This window comes from Alexandromys fortis, unplaced genomic scaffold (assembly GCF_014885135.2).
Source record: "Alexandromys fortis isolate MF-2015 unplaced genomic scaffold, M_Fortis_MF-2015_v1.1 scaffold_39, whole genome shotgun sequence".
NCBI classification, from domain to species: domain Eukaryota; kingdom Metazoa; phylum Chordata; class Mammalia; order Rodentia; family Cricetidae; genus Alexandromys; species Alexandromys fortis.
In genome coordinates this window covers 2,621,391-2,635,998 of record NW_026067918.1, presented here as the reverse complement: position 1 = coordinate 2,635,998, position 14,608 = coordinate 2,621,391, and the positions used below count along the sequence as shown (strand labels likewise).

At 46.3% G+C, this 14,608-nt stretch overlaps 1 protein-coding gene across 1 annotated transcript in view; it reads left to right on the top strand.

Moving 5' to 3' along the window:
- The first annotated feature begins 2,347 nt into the window (after positions 1-2,347).
- The window catches only part of Cyfip1 (cytoplasmic FMR1 interacting protein 1), a 76,609-nt gene continuing 64,348 nt past the window's right edge, over positions 2,348-14,608 (top strand). Inside the window, 1 exon segment of the mRNA XM_050140430.1 lies at positions 2,348-2,712. The gene's annotated coding sequence lies outside the window, so the exon portion shown is untranslated.

Here is a 14,608-nt window from a genome sequence, read left to right as displayed (position 1 = left end):
GGCTGTCCTTTTAAACACGGCCGGCCCTGACAATGCAGACTTGTTTGTTTTTTATATTGCAACAACCACGCCTAATTCTGCAGGATGGCAACTTATTTTTTTTTAAAGACATTCTGATTACTAGTAGGTAATAACGGGGCTCACGTTCATTTATGGATCATTGGTTATAATGGGACAAAAGCTGCCACACAGACCATCCTCCCTCGGAGAATTTACTCAAGGCTCGTATAATCAGAAATACCATTGTCTTGATTGTGAGTTCCTATTCATTGTCTCTCCTAGTGAATGTGGAAATGGCCACCTGGGTTTTTCCAGGATGAGCTTTGGATGCACCTTTATTGCCTGAAAATTGAGGATGTGGACAAATCAAAATGTGCAATACCTTATATTCCATCTACATTTGTCTTGTGCATTGTAAATATATTTTTATTTTTTAGTAATATAGGCTCGCAAATCATGGAAGCAGCTGGGACAGCCTCTAATCAATTCACGTCATTCCAAATCTATTTTTAATCACAAGCAAAGATTTCTTTAAAATACACTTGTACATTTCACCTGTGAATGCGTGTGACTTTTCTTTCAGTGTGTTTTCATATCTGCTGGTATTGAAAGAGCAAAGCATACTGTGGGTTTCCTACTAGCTATTCTTTGAAGCACCGTTTTCCCAACAAAAGATCTTTTTTTTTTTTCTCGGCATGACAAAAATTGAAATCTCATGTGTATTCAACAGTAAATAGATAAATTTTAATTTGTTTCCACTTGAAGAGTTCCAGTTCATATAAAAGTTTACAAATGGCTGGGCGGTGGTGGTGCACACCTTTGATCCCAGCACTTGGGAGGCAAAGGCAGGAGGATCTCTGTGAGTTCAAGGCTAGCCTGGTCTACAGAGTGAGTTTCAGTACAGGTTCCACAGCTGCTGAGAAACCCTCTCTCAAAAAAATCAAAAAAGGAAAAAGAGAAAAGAAAGAAAAAGTGCCAAACAAAACAAGTAAAGTTTACAAATTTTTTTTTTGCAATATAAAAAGTTGCCTTGATGGCATTATGATAGAATGTGCTTTTAGAATAGTTTAATAGTTAAATACCAGGATTGAAACCTAATCTCTAGGTTACAGTCCTATAGAAGTGGAGGATAGTCATCAAGACTGTGTTTTGTATTTTGTTGCACTATACACTATAATAAGTCAAGGAATCAACATATTACATTTGTATTATCATTATAGTTTGGTTTTTGTTAATTTTATTATGTTATGTATATATGGAGAAGTTCTAAGAATTACACATTTAACTACGTTTAACACCCACACATTTTACAATAAAGGGCTGTTCACCTAAGGCGGTCAAAGCACTGATATGTATTTGCGATAAATAGAATTACATGAATTTTATTCTGATATTAAAAGTTACGTAATAAAGATTTATTTCTTTTAAGCTGAGGGGAAAAAGATGGTGTGGGGGTTGGGCTTGGTGGTGCACGCCTGTCATTTCGGCACTGGAGGACTGTAGCAGGAAGATCACGAGTTCAAGGCTAGCCTGGGTTACAGCAGAACCTGCCATTGGGGTTTGACAGTATGGAGGAGGGTCGTCGGGAGTGAAGAAGGGTAGAAAGTTCGGAGCGATTATTCTGCTAAGTTCAGCATTGTGATGTATGTTGCTTAACCTGTCCCTTAACTTTTTTGGTGGGGGACGGACAAGTTCAAGTCCAGGTTTTCTTTTGCCAGCTATATCCAGTGTCTGAACTTGTAAGTTTGTCAGTGCCCAGGAGGGCAGATGCAATGGCAGCACTGTTACTTGAGGGGCCAGGGTGGGTTATTTTTCACCTGGGTCAAGTAGCATGGACATACTCCCCCAGCCTTGTTCCCACCATTTTATGCATGCATGTGCCCCTTCAATGTCATGTTTGTACGTCCTGTGTCTCTTCTGAAGTCCAACCGGAGACAGTGGCAAACTGGGGGGCTTGGGATGGAAGACATTTACTGAAGCTTCTCACCAGCACGGAGGTCGAGTTATAGTAAAATTAAACACGGTTGTTCTTGCAGAAAACCGAGGCTCGACTCGCAGAAGCCACGTATCGGCTCACAGGCTCGCACCCATCCCTAATTTCAGTCCCAGAGGGATTCAACACTCTCTTCAGACCTTGGCCGGCACCAGGCACTCACGCAGTGAACAAACATACAGGCAAGCCAAACATTCGTACATATAAAAATGAACGAACCTTTCTTTTAAAATGTACGTTTAGTAGAATTCCCAATTCTGACTCTTCATAGAGTGGAATTCTTTTCCTCATCCGGCCTTAGCCTGAGCAGAGGTTCCCCTAAATCAAGGATAACTCTGAGGCTGGTGAGCCTGGCAGGATGGAGCCCTCCCAGCCTGGAGATCAACCCACCCGCTCGACGGGTGGAGCCCACCCCGCAAATCCCGGCTTCCTTTGCAGCGGTGAGCTGAGCGGCAGGCGGGGCTCCGACCCGGGAGGCTCGGGAGGCGGGGGGTACCGACCCGGGCCGAAAGAGCCGAACCGGAGGCTCGGGACCCAAAGCGGCCAGCGGGCGAAGGGAGGAGCGCCGGGAGGAAGAGGCCGAGCCGCGGAGCACCGCCCCGGAGGAAGGGGAGGAGGCCGGGTGTTTCCTGGTGCATTCCCGACCCGCCCCAGTGACTCATTGGGGGTAGGAGAGCTCCCCGGGCCCGCCCTGGACGAGCGAAGGCGGCGCAGACCAGGTAAGAGCGGTCGACGGGCCGCGGGGTCCCCACTTCCCTCCCAACCCAGTGGGGCGAGCCTGCAGGAGCCTTCGGTGCAGCCTCGGGGATTGCCTCCTGGGCTCCGGAGTCTCCGGGTCACTGCACGCCGGCTCCCGAGCTGAGGAGTCCCGGCCCAGCTCGGCGTCTCCAGGGCTCGCTCTCTCTCTCCCCGGAGTCACATTCCAGAATCCCCGGGCCGCGGGCTCCCCAGTGCTGATTGCCCATTCCCCTGGCGGTGCGCAACTCCGCAGGCTCAGCCCCCCAAATCCCGAACCCCCGAGCCCCCGCCCGGACTCACCCCTGGATCCTGGGATCCCAGACCTCGCGCTTCCGGCACGAGGCTTAGCTCCAAAGAGGAAGAAGGCAGCGTTAATGTTCGGTGTTTTACCGTTGAAAAGTAAGAAGCCGACGGATCGCTAATGTTGTACTAAAGTGGGAAAACAAACCCGAGTCCACCATGGTTCTTGCCCTCAGAGGAAATGAAGGAGATTGTAGTCCCGGGCAATCGTTCTCCTATTCTTGGAGAGAAGGGCATTTTGGGCTTTGTTAAAGGAAACTGGATTTTGAGGAGCTGTGGTGCGCCGCGGCACGTTCATACCGAATTTTATACTTTAAGCCTCATGCGTCTGCTTAATTCGCAACGTTTTGTGAGTTTGAGAAAAAGGGAAGAGATTTGCAGTTGGGGTTTAAGGGCTGGGGGTAGGCAGAGGGAAGCATCAGGGCATCATCCACCGAGTTAGCTACGTGGGACTGTACAAGGCGAGCCCGGTGACTTTGCCCGCGGTTGTCTGCTAGGATTGCTTAAGTGATTCTCGTTGGAAGCAGCAGTGATATTCGGGTACGGTAACCTGAGATCAGTGCTTGCCAACTTGAGGAATTTGCTCCTAGACCCTAGCCAAGTTCAATTGGTTGGAAGTCGAAACACACCAAACTGGTGGAACGGGCGAATACCTGCACTTCCCTGGTCCCGAGGATGCTAGTGGTTCTTAATCAAAAGCCTGGATCTACAGGCCCAGAGCCTGAAAGAGCTAACCCAGTTTTTAAATAAATGTAAGCCGCTGCAGGCGTGTATCGTAAGAAGAATTCAGTAGGGTTGTTGTGGGATTCTCTGTTGCCTTCTTCCCCTAAGAGCAGGAACATTGGCAAAATGGTGCAGTTGAAAAGTCCCCTCTAAGAAAGTACATCCACTAGGGATTTGTGTATTTGAGGGTGTATTTAAGTTTTTTGTTAAGCATTGCATGTGTGTATGTGTGATATGTGTGTTCTCGTACGTGGCTGCACAGGTGTGTGAATGTGTTTGCATGAGCGTGTAGAGGCTCAAGACTGATTTGGAGTTTCCTTTTATTGTTTTCGACCTTATTCTTTGACACAAGGTCTCTCTACTGAACCCAGCGTTCACTGATTGAACTAGTTTCGATAGCCAGCTTGCTCTGGAGATCCCCTGCTCCACCATCTAAGCACTGGGGCTCCAGGGAGGTTGCTGTGCCCATTGGCGTTTACCTGTGTTCTGGAGATCTGAACTCCCTGTGCATTTGTGTGGCGGATGGTTATCGGCTGCGCGTCTCCCTGGCACCTAAGTGTGTTTTTAACTTTATGTATAGTAAAATCCATGCTTTGGAGTGTTGGCTGTTCCTGTAACTAGGATGTAAAACTAGTTCCTGTCACCTCACACGTTTCCTTACTGCGCTCCTTGTAGTTAGCCTTTCCCTACCATCAACTATTGCCCCCAGGGATCTTTTCATAGTTCTGCCTTGCTTTCTCCAGAACGTGCTGTCTTCCTCTTTGAGTCTGCATCTGAGATGATACTGTGCTATCATTAAAAAGTATGGAGGAATGGGGGGAGTTGCTACATTTAAGGCCCCCCCATGGTCTTTTATCAACTGAACACCATTAAGTAAAAACGCACGATAGCGTATGGAATACTGTGTTACAGAAAACCTACCAAATCTGTCTAAAAGAAGTGAAGTCTGTGCTTTGGAAGGTAGAGCCTTGGGAAGGCGAAATGGCTGGGTGGACGTGGAGGCTCGCTGCTCGCCTGAGTCACACACAACCCATGGTGGAAAGAGAGGAACAAATCCTGCAAGTTGTCCTCTGACGCGGTGGTTTGTACCCGTACTCACCTCCCCATACACAAATAATAAACAAGTGCTTCTTTAAAAGTCAAAAAAAAAATGTAGTTCTGGATACAATCTGGAGGAAAGACTAAAATGCGATCTCTATTTCATCTTTTAAAGAAAGCTCTATTTAGCAGGGCGGTGGTGGCGCACGCCTTTAATCCCAGCACTCGGGGAGGCAGAGGCAGGCAGATCTCTGTGAGTTCGAGACCAGCCTGGTCTACAAGAGCTAGTTCCAGGACAGGCACCAAAAACTACAGAGAAACCCTGTCTCGAAAAAAATCCAAAAAAAAGAAAGAAAGAAAGCTCTATTTACATATTTGACTTGTGCGCATTTGTTGCTGGCTGCATGGGTTTGTGTGCCCTGCGTTCATAGAGGAGCCTGTGGAGGCCAAAAGAGGGCGTTGGATCTCTTGGAACGGGAGTTACAGACTATTAGGAGCTGCCCTGTGGGGGCTAGGAACTGAACCCATGTCCTCTTGGAGAGCTCTTAACTTAGGAGTCATTTCTCCACATTTCTCCAGCCCCCTCCTCCATTTGAGAAAGGGTTTTATTATGTGGCCCAGTCAGCTTCGAACTCATGGTCCTTTCTACCTTAGCCTTTTTGTGTGTAGGTAGAGGAAGGGGTCATGAAGTCCACGTGGGGCTTGAACTCCTGATTCTCCTGCCTCCGCCCCCTGAATGCTGGGATTGGAGGTGTGTGCACCACTCTGCCTCCACCCCAGCCTCTGAGATCACAGAGATAAGGTACAACCTAGCCTGAAATAGTAGTTTTTTAAAGGTGAGGAAATTTACAAACTCCACCCCAATGGTATTTTTAGATCGTATAGAACTGTATGTGTTCTGAAAGCGGCATTCTGCTATGTCTTTAGCTTTATTTGTTTAAATGGGACTTTTTAAAAACATAGATCATATTTCATGTGTTACACATTTTCCCTTAATTGTGCTCATTTGTTTGACGGTCTTGGCGATCCTTAAATGTTGCTCTATACCAAGAGTCCAACCGAACCTTCTATTGACTGTATAATATAGTCGTGTGTTGTTGCATGGCATTGATGTGTTCTAGTGTGTATCTACACAATTGCATCACGTGTAATTGCACGAATGGAAATAGGTATGGATATTAATTACATGACAGGGTACTAGGAGTGCCATGGTCACTGACTTTTCTTTTCTTTCTTTTCTTTCTTTCTTTCTTTCTTTCTTTCTTTCTTTTTGTTTGTTTTGTTTTTTTGTTTTTCGAGACAGGGTTTCTCTGTGGCTTTGGAGCCTGTCCTGGAACTAGCTCTAGACCAGGCTGGTCTCGAACTCACAGAGATCCGCCTGCCTCTGCCTCCCGAGTGCTGGGATTAAAGGCGTGCGCCACCATCGCCCGGCCCCACTGACTTTTCTTTAGTGTGGATGTGTTATAATGGGTTTGATCGGTCTTCTATGTCTTCTCTCAGTGATGTTGCCTTTTAAAGTTATTTATTTTTATATGTATGGGTATTTTGCCAACATGAATGTCTGTATACCATGTATGTACCTGGTGCCAGAAGAGGGAATTGGATCCCCTAGGACAGGAGTTTCCACAAATATGAGCTGCTGTGTGGATGCTGGGAATTGAGCCTGGGTCCTCTGGAAGGAAGAGTGGCCAGTGCTCTTAATCACGGAGACAGCTCTCCAGCCCCTCACACTGTGGGTTTTTTGTTTTTTGAGTCTTTATTTATTTATTTATTTATCTATTTTTTATTGTTGTTGTTGTTGTTGTTTTCCAGACAGGGTTTCTCTGTGTAGTGTTGGCCTGTGTACTCCTGGAACTTAATTCATAGACCAGGCTGACCTCAAGCTCAACAGAGATCCGCCTTCCTCTGCCGCCCAAGTGCTGGGATTAAAGGTGTGCACCACCACTTCCCAGTATTTTAACGTTTATCCTGGGCTCGAGAGATGGCTCCGCGGTTGAGAGCACTGCTGCTCTTCCAAAGGTTCTGAGTTCGATTCCCAGCAACAGCTTGGTAGCTCCCAACCAACTATAATGAAATCTGGCGCCCTCCTCTGGTGGGCAAGCATACATGCAGGCAGAACACTGTAAATTTAATAAATAAATAATCTTTTAAAAAAAAGGTTTGCATCATCATCACTATTAAAAAATAAATTATCTCCACTGCAGTTGCTTCTTCTGTCTCTATCCTGTGTACAGGCTCACATTTCTCATTTAGAAAGCATCTTAATCACTGGTGTGTCGCTGTGAAGAGACACCATGGCAGAGGCGACTCTAGGAAGAATTTAATTGGGGTCTGGCTTACATTTCCAGAAGTTTGGTCCGTTATCATCAGGGCAGGAACATGGCTCTGGAGCAGTATCCGAGAACTACATCCTGATTCCCAGGCAGAGAGATTGGGTCTGGCGTGGGCTTTTGAAACCTCTAAGCCCAACCCTAGTGAAGCACTTCCTCCAAGAAGGCCACGCCTCCTAATCCTTCCAGTCCAGTGGTTCTCAACCTGTGGGTCTCTCTACCCCTTTGGTTTTTGAATGACCCTTTTACAGGGGTTGCCTAAGACCATCAGAAATATCAGATATTTACATCATGATTCATAACAGTAGCAAGATTCCAGCTATGAAGTAGCAATGAAGATAGTTTTATGGTTGGGGGGGTCACCATAACACGAGGAACTGTATTAAAGGTCTTAGCATTAGGAAGGTTGAGAGTCACCTTCTGATCCTCAAATACTGCTACTTCCAGATGACAGGGCATCCCAGTAGAGAAGCCTGTGGGGCCGTACCTGCTCAAACCACCACAGAATGACAATTATTTTGCTCACTTTCTTACTGCTTCCTGTTTGGGGCATTATTGCTTTTTTCCTGCAGAGGTGCAAGTCGTGAATAGTTAGGGATCTTGTTTACTGTGCTGTAGCATCCCGAGCAGCAGGGGCAGTGAGTGGGTACGGCTGTCTGCCTGTAAAGTTCTTTACATAAAAGGAGGCGTCCTGTAGTTTGCTGACTTCTCAGCAGTTCACATTTAATTATTCTCACAGTCCCCCGAAATAGGTGTAGTAGGTATTATTTATGCTTCGCAGATGAAGAACTGTCAGATGAAATAGGAGTTCCAAAACCACACGAAAAGCCAGACCGTCAGATTCTTAAGCCTGCAAGTTTAAAAACTATTTAAAAAAGGGTAGAAAATACTGCCCTCCAAGTGTCGGTCCCTCAGGCATCTGTGGAATCTGTCACAGCAGCCTGCCGTTCCTTCTCTCGGGCTGTCCTCCCAGTCCCTCTCACTGGGTGTCTGTCCAAGTCATGGTTTTTGATGTGTTTCACTTAGCAAGCAATGGCTAGAGAGGCATATTAGGACTCTGTTCGTCTAGATAACCTCATAAAAGCAGATTTATTAGATTGGCTTGTGCCTTACAAGCCAGATAGTTCCGTAGTCACTATCTGCATGCTATTTTTTTTGGTCGTGTTTTACATCCTGCAGCTTTGTTGAATTCTTTAATAACTAACTCTTAACAGTGTTTTCTGCAGCTGCATTGTGGACAGTGTTGTAAGGTGCATGCTGTGGCCTCAATCCCATAACCACTCCCTTGCCGCAGCCTTCTGAATGATGGGGTGACCAGCAAGTGCCACCGCGTATGGCTGTGTTTCTTTCGGAAACTTTTATTTATTTATTTATTTATTTTGTCCTCAAGCCTCTTTTTCTGTATATCCGGGTGACAGCTACTTCCATACTTTCTTGGCTTGGCTTTGCTTGTTGTGCCTTTGCTGTTTTTGTGGCAGGGTCTCTCTGTGTGTCCCTGGCAGGCTTGGCACCTGCTATGTAGACCAAGCTGGCCTTGACTCCGTAGAGATCCCACTTGCTTCCGCCTTCCGAGCGCTCAGGTTAAAAGCTTACTCCACCATGCACGTTTCCAGTTCTTTCATTTTCTTTCCTTTGTGTCTTTAAACTTAAAACACGTTTCTCGTGGGCTGTGTGTGGTTGGCTCCTGTGGATTTTGTTTTGTTTTGTTGTGTTTTGGGTGTTCAGACATTGTGTATATCTCTGCCTTTCAATTTGAGCATCCCACGTAATGCAAACTGGGTGCATACTGTGATTTAGTTCAGCGTTTTGCTGTTTGTTCTCTTTATCTGGAGAACTGATGGCTACAAGGAGCCTTGTCGCACAGGTGTTGCCTGGTTTTATAAGGCTTCCAGAACATTAAAACACAGCGTTGGTATTTTGGTCACCAAAGGCTTCTCTCTGCCTGTGGTCCCGAAGACCGCAGACTGTGCTTCTGCTTCTGAGCAGGTGGCAGGGGCCGGGATGGTGAGCATAGCAGAAACTCATTCATCTTCCTAGTTGGTCCCCAGCCACCTAGATTAGGGTTGCTTCTCCACTCCAGGCTGTGGAGGCAGAAAGGGTGGACACTGAACTTGAGCTCCCAACGCCTGTGATTTGTATTCGCATCTCAAGTGCTCTCCTGGCCGAACTTGCCAAGCTCTCTCCTTGTCATTTCCCAAGCTCATGGAGGGATTTTTGCCCCACAGAGAAGAAAAACCGATATTCAGAAAGCAGTGGGTTCCATTTCTGAATGTGAGTCCTTGTTCTGCCTAGGACAGTTGGCATGAATATCGATGTCTCCTTGGAGCCACTCTGGGAAGGCAGAATTGATCTGAAGGATTGTCAGTGGGGACACAGGGCACAACTCCACACTGTCCTTGGCAGCCTGAGGAAGTCTCTAATATTCTGAGGATCTTGACTCACCTTGCCAAAATATCAAGCCTGGCCAGTATGAACCAGAGGCTGTAATTTATTAAAAGAAAATTTTAACTTGGATATTCAGTACAAGAGCTAAGAAAGAGATAGAGGCATGGAGCTGGGTGGTGGTGGCACACGCCTTTCTTCCCAGCACTTGGGAGGCAGAGGCAGGCGGATCTCTGTGAGTTCGAGGCCAGCCTTGTCTACAAGAGCTAGTTCCAGGACAGACTCCAAAGCTACAGTGAAACCCTGTCTCGTAAAAATAAAAATAGGGGGCTGGAGAGATGGCTCAGTGGTTAAGACTGCTCTTCCAGAGGACCCAAGTTCAATTCCCAGCACCTACATGGCAGCTCACAACTGTCTGTAACTCCTGTTCCAGGAGATCTGACACCTTTACACCAATGCACATAAAATAAAATTAAATAAATCATAAAAAATGAAAGAGAGAGAGAGAAAGGCATGCTTAATTGTCCTTCCAGTAGCCATGTATAGGACTTTGGTGACATCAGAAGTTATTGTCTTTAAAAGCTCACTAAGGGATTCAAATGACATCGCAGTGTGGCTCCTTCTGTGCAGCTGGCATGATGGTAGTTGATTGGTAAAACTCTAGATCACAGTGATGTAGGGGTTGGGATATCTGCACTGAAATGCCCAGGACGGGAGTGAGGCCCTCCTGTGCTGATTAGCTTGGCAGCTTGACTCCCGGAATCCCCTGAGAAGGGCAGCTCAGCGAAAGGTTGTCTAGCTCAAGCTGGGTCATACCTGTGCAGGACTGTCTTGGTTGTGAGCTGATGGGGGAAGGCCTATTGTGGGTGGCACCATTCCCTAGGCGGGGAACAGTATAAAGAAAGCTGGCCGAGAGCAAGCAAGGGTCCGTGCGTTTCTTCTGCCTCTACTCTTGGCCGTGGAAAGGATGCAACGGAAATGAATCTAGAACGCTTGCCCAGGGTGATAGACATTCAGGTCGTAAGCCTGGTTCGTTGCTGTGTAAAGGAGGTAGTGTCTCTGTTTTGACAACCTTCACAGCAAATTCTGCCCATTGTGCTGGCAGTCTAGACTCTGGAGGGAGGGCTCCCTTCCTGTGTGCCCCTGACGTAACCTTTCCGTCCTGACACAGAATCACAAACCCAGGGCCGTACTTGGTGCTCCTGCCCCACTAAACTACCACCCAGCCTAGGCGCATCCGTTTTAAAGCATTGTTTGTCATCAGCAACAAACCACGCATGCACCGGTCTCTACGAAAGCGGGGAGCTGTACAAAGCCGCTTCTCTTGGCTCACTGGGGTCCCTGCCTTCGGAGATTGCTGACTGTGAGCATGTTTGGACACGAGAATCTCAGAGGCTGTCGACATTCATCCTTGTTTCTGTCCCACACACCAGACTCAGAGGATTTTGTCTTTTGCTGTTTGCTCTGATCACACAAGTGGGGGTGGTAGTCAGTGTTTTAGCAGGGATTCTCCTGAAAAACAGAACAGATAGGTTATATGTGTGTGGGTATGTGTGGGTGGGGGCGGGCAGACAGAGACAGTGAGAACCATCTTAAGGAGTTGCAAGTCCAAATTCTGCCTTCTGGAGCAGGCAAACAGGCTGGCTGGTGCCTCAGGGAAGAGCTGATAATGCGGTCTGAGACCAAAGACCATTTGGAAACACAACTGCCTCTTTCTTGGGGGTGTCAGCGTTCTTTTGTCTTGAGACCTCTGGCTCATTGGACAAGACCTGTGTAAATTAGGGTAGCCTGCTTTACTGACCTTAAAATTTATTTTCTTTAAATATATCATCATAGATAAGTCCAGACTAGAATTTGCCTTTGACTGTGACCTCCCTAGATAGCTATCACAGGGGTGACTTATAGTGGCATTTCATTTGTATTTTAGTAAATCAAGCTTACCTGAGGCTCAGAAAACAGCCACACTGGCCAGCCTTACAGACCAGGCAGCAATGACATACACCTTTAATCCCAGTAGCCACACTAATTGCCATAGAAACCAGGCAGTAGTGGTGCACACCTTTAATCCCAGAAATAGAGAGGATTGTAAAACGGGAGGAGACAGCTCTCAGTCTCATTCTGAGATTCCTTGAGGCAGGATTGCCATTTCGGATTGAGGTAGAGGCAAGAACCAGTGGCCGGCAGTTTTGCTTTTCTGACTTTCAAGTTGAAACCCCATTTCTGTCTTTTAGGGGTTTTTAGTTGTGCTTCAGTGACTTGTGTTTTAGAGAGCAGCCACCTCCCACAGAGATAGGATCAGTGTTCTTTTTTTTTTGTGGGGGCAGCTGAGTTGCTCGTCCTGGAAGAAGTGACACTCCTAACTTCCCTTCCCCAGAAACAGGCGCCGCGGCTATAAGAAGTCGTAGCTTCCTTTCCCCACTTCCCTTCCCCCCTCTTCTTGCTGCACCCCTCCTCCCCAGTTACCCCCTCTTCCCCTTTCTTATCTCATGTGTTCTGTTGCTCTCAGCGTCCCCTCCTTCACTTTTTGTTTTGTTTGTTTCTTGAGACAGGGTTTCTCTATGTATGCCTGGCCGTCCTTAAACTCACTCAGTAGATCAGACTGGCCTCAAACTCAGAGATCTGCCTGCCCCTGCCTCCTGAGGGATGGGGTTAAAGGCGTGCATCACCACACCCGACTCCCCTTCATTTCTTGTGTTTCATCTCATGGGCCCCCTTCTAGTTTTCTGGCTTCTCATTTAAACACACACATATAATCTTTAGAAGCTAGGCTATCCACTGGGAGAGATCATGTGGTATTTCTCTTTCCGAGCCTGGGTCGCCTAACTTAATATCAGGCTTTGCAGTTGTCCACAGCAGCTGTGGTTTCCTGCACAAGGCCTGGATAAGAACAGGCCAGTCGGGCTGGAGAGATGGCTCAGTGGTTAAGAGAGTTGACTGTTGTTCCAGAGGACCTGAGTTCAATTCCCAGCAACCACATGGTAGCTCACAACCATCTGTAATGAGGTCTGGCGCCCTCTTCTGGCCTGCAGGCATACATGGAAGTAGAATGTTGTATATATAATAAATAAATATATAAAATATTTAAAAAAAAAAAAAAAAGAACAAGCGAGTCAACATTCTAACACAGGGTGAGAGGGATTCCTAAGCCCCAACCCCTAACAGAAGAGTTATGGACAGTTGGTGGCTTCTAGAGGGACAGTCCTTTTGCTTTAAGGTTGTGGTTCCTGCTCTGTTGACCATGCTCCAATAGATGACCCCATACCCAGGAATTTGTGGGCAGCTCAAGTTGGAGTCAGTGGGTTATTAAAATAAGAAGGGGGGGGGCGAGAAGTTGAGGGTGGAACTTGGGGGGAGGGTTGGAGGCTAATGTAAAAGAGACATCGTATGAAATCCTTAAAAGACAAGCAAGGCATTTGCAGCTCCATTTTCCTGGAAATTTTTTTACAATTTTGTTTTTCTTTATGATTGAATAAAATTCCATTGTCTCTACCATGTTTTTACTGTCTTCTACTCTGTCAATGGATAGCATCTGGGCTCATTCCATTCCCTGGATGCTGTGGAAAGAATTGCAATCAACATGGATGTGCAAGTATCTCTTGTAGAGTATGGAGTAGAGCAGTGGCTATATATCAGGTCACCCCCCCCCCACCTGTTGTAAATAAGGGTCCTTCCCCTGTGTCCTCAGTCAGTGGCATTTATTACCGTATTTTAAAGTTTGGTCTATTTTTAATTATGGTATGTGCACCGGAGTGTAGATGCCTACTACAGAGGCCAGAAGAGTGTGTTGCATCCCCCGGAATTGGAGTTACAGCTTGTTGTGAGTTGTCGGACGTGAATGTTGAGAACTGAATTTGGGTTTTCTGCAGAAGCACCTTGCTTTTATCCAGAGTCATCCTGGGGACCCCTCATTTTTGTTTCCCTTTGAGGGTAGCCATTCTGACTGGGATGAGATGGAGTTTCAAAGTAGCTTTAATTTGCATTCTTCTGATGACCAAAGATGCTAAGTTCTTTTAAAAATATTTATTGATCATTTGTACTTCTTTTGAGAGCTATATTCATTTTATGTGTCCATTTATTAGTAGGTAGGATTTCTGTGTGTGTTTAATTTTTACAATTGTGCTAGTTCGTTTTTGCTGACTTGACCGTCATGCTTGAACATGTATGGGAAGAGGGAGTCTTGGTTGAAGAGTTGACTATCATGCTTGAACATGTATGGGAAGAGGGAGTCTTGGTTGAAGAGTTGCCTCCACTGTATCGGTCTGTGGGACGTTTTCTTGACTGTTGACTGATGAAGGCCCAGTCCACTGAGGGGCCATCTCTGGCCATTCTGTGCCATAGAAGAATACGGTGGCTGAGTAAGCCACAGAGAGCAAGCCATTACGCAGAATTCCCATGGTCTTGCTTCAGTTGGTGTCTTCAGGTTCCTGCCTTCCGTGACTCCTGCCTTGACCTCTATCAGTGGTGGATCCGTACTTGGAAGTGTGAGCTTATTTAAACTCTTTTGTCCCCAAGGTATGTTGATCATGGTGTGTATCACAGAGATAGAAAGCATCTTAAGACAACATATATATATATATATATATTCTAAATAATATGTAAATATACATTCTAGATAATAGTGACATGTAGCTATCAAAGATTTTCACCTGTTCCATAGGTTATGTGTTTATTCTTATCTTTATTTGTGTACAAAACTCATTTTAATTTGTTGTCAAAACCACTTGTTGGCTGGGCGGTGGTGGCGCACACCTTTAATCCCAGCACTTGGGAGGCAGAGGCAGGCGAATCTCTGTGAGTTCGAGACCAGCCTGGTCTACAGCGCTAGTTCCAGGACAGGCTCCAAAGCCACAGAGAAACCCTGTCTCGAAAAACCAAAAAAAAAAAAAAAAAAAAAAAACTTGTTAATCTTAGAGCTATACTTTTTACGCTGAAGCATTTTATAGTTCTGGTTTTGTTTTGTCATCAGTGGGTCCTCCATCCATTCCACACCCATCTCCCACTCCCCCACCCCTTACCCCTTCTCTCTCTCTCTCTCTCTCTCTCTCTCACACACACACACACACACACACACACACACACCCCACCCCCAGTCAGAGTTTCTCTT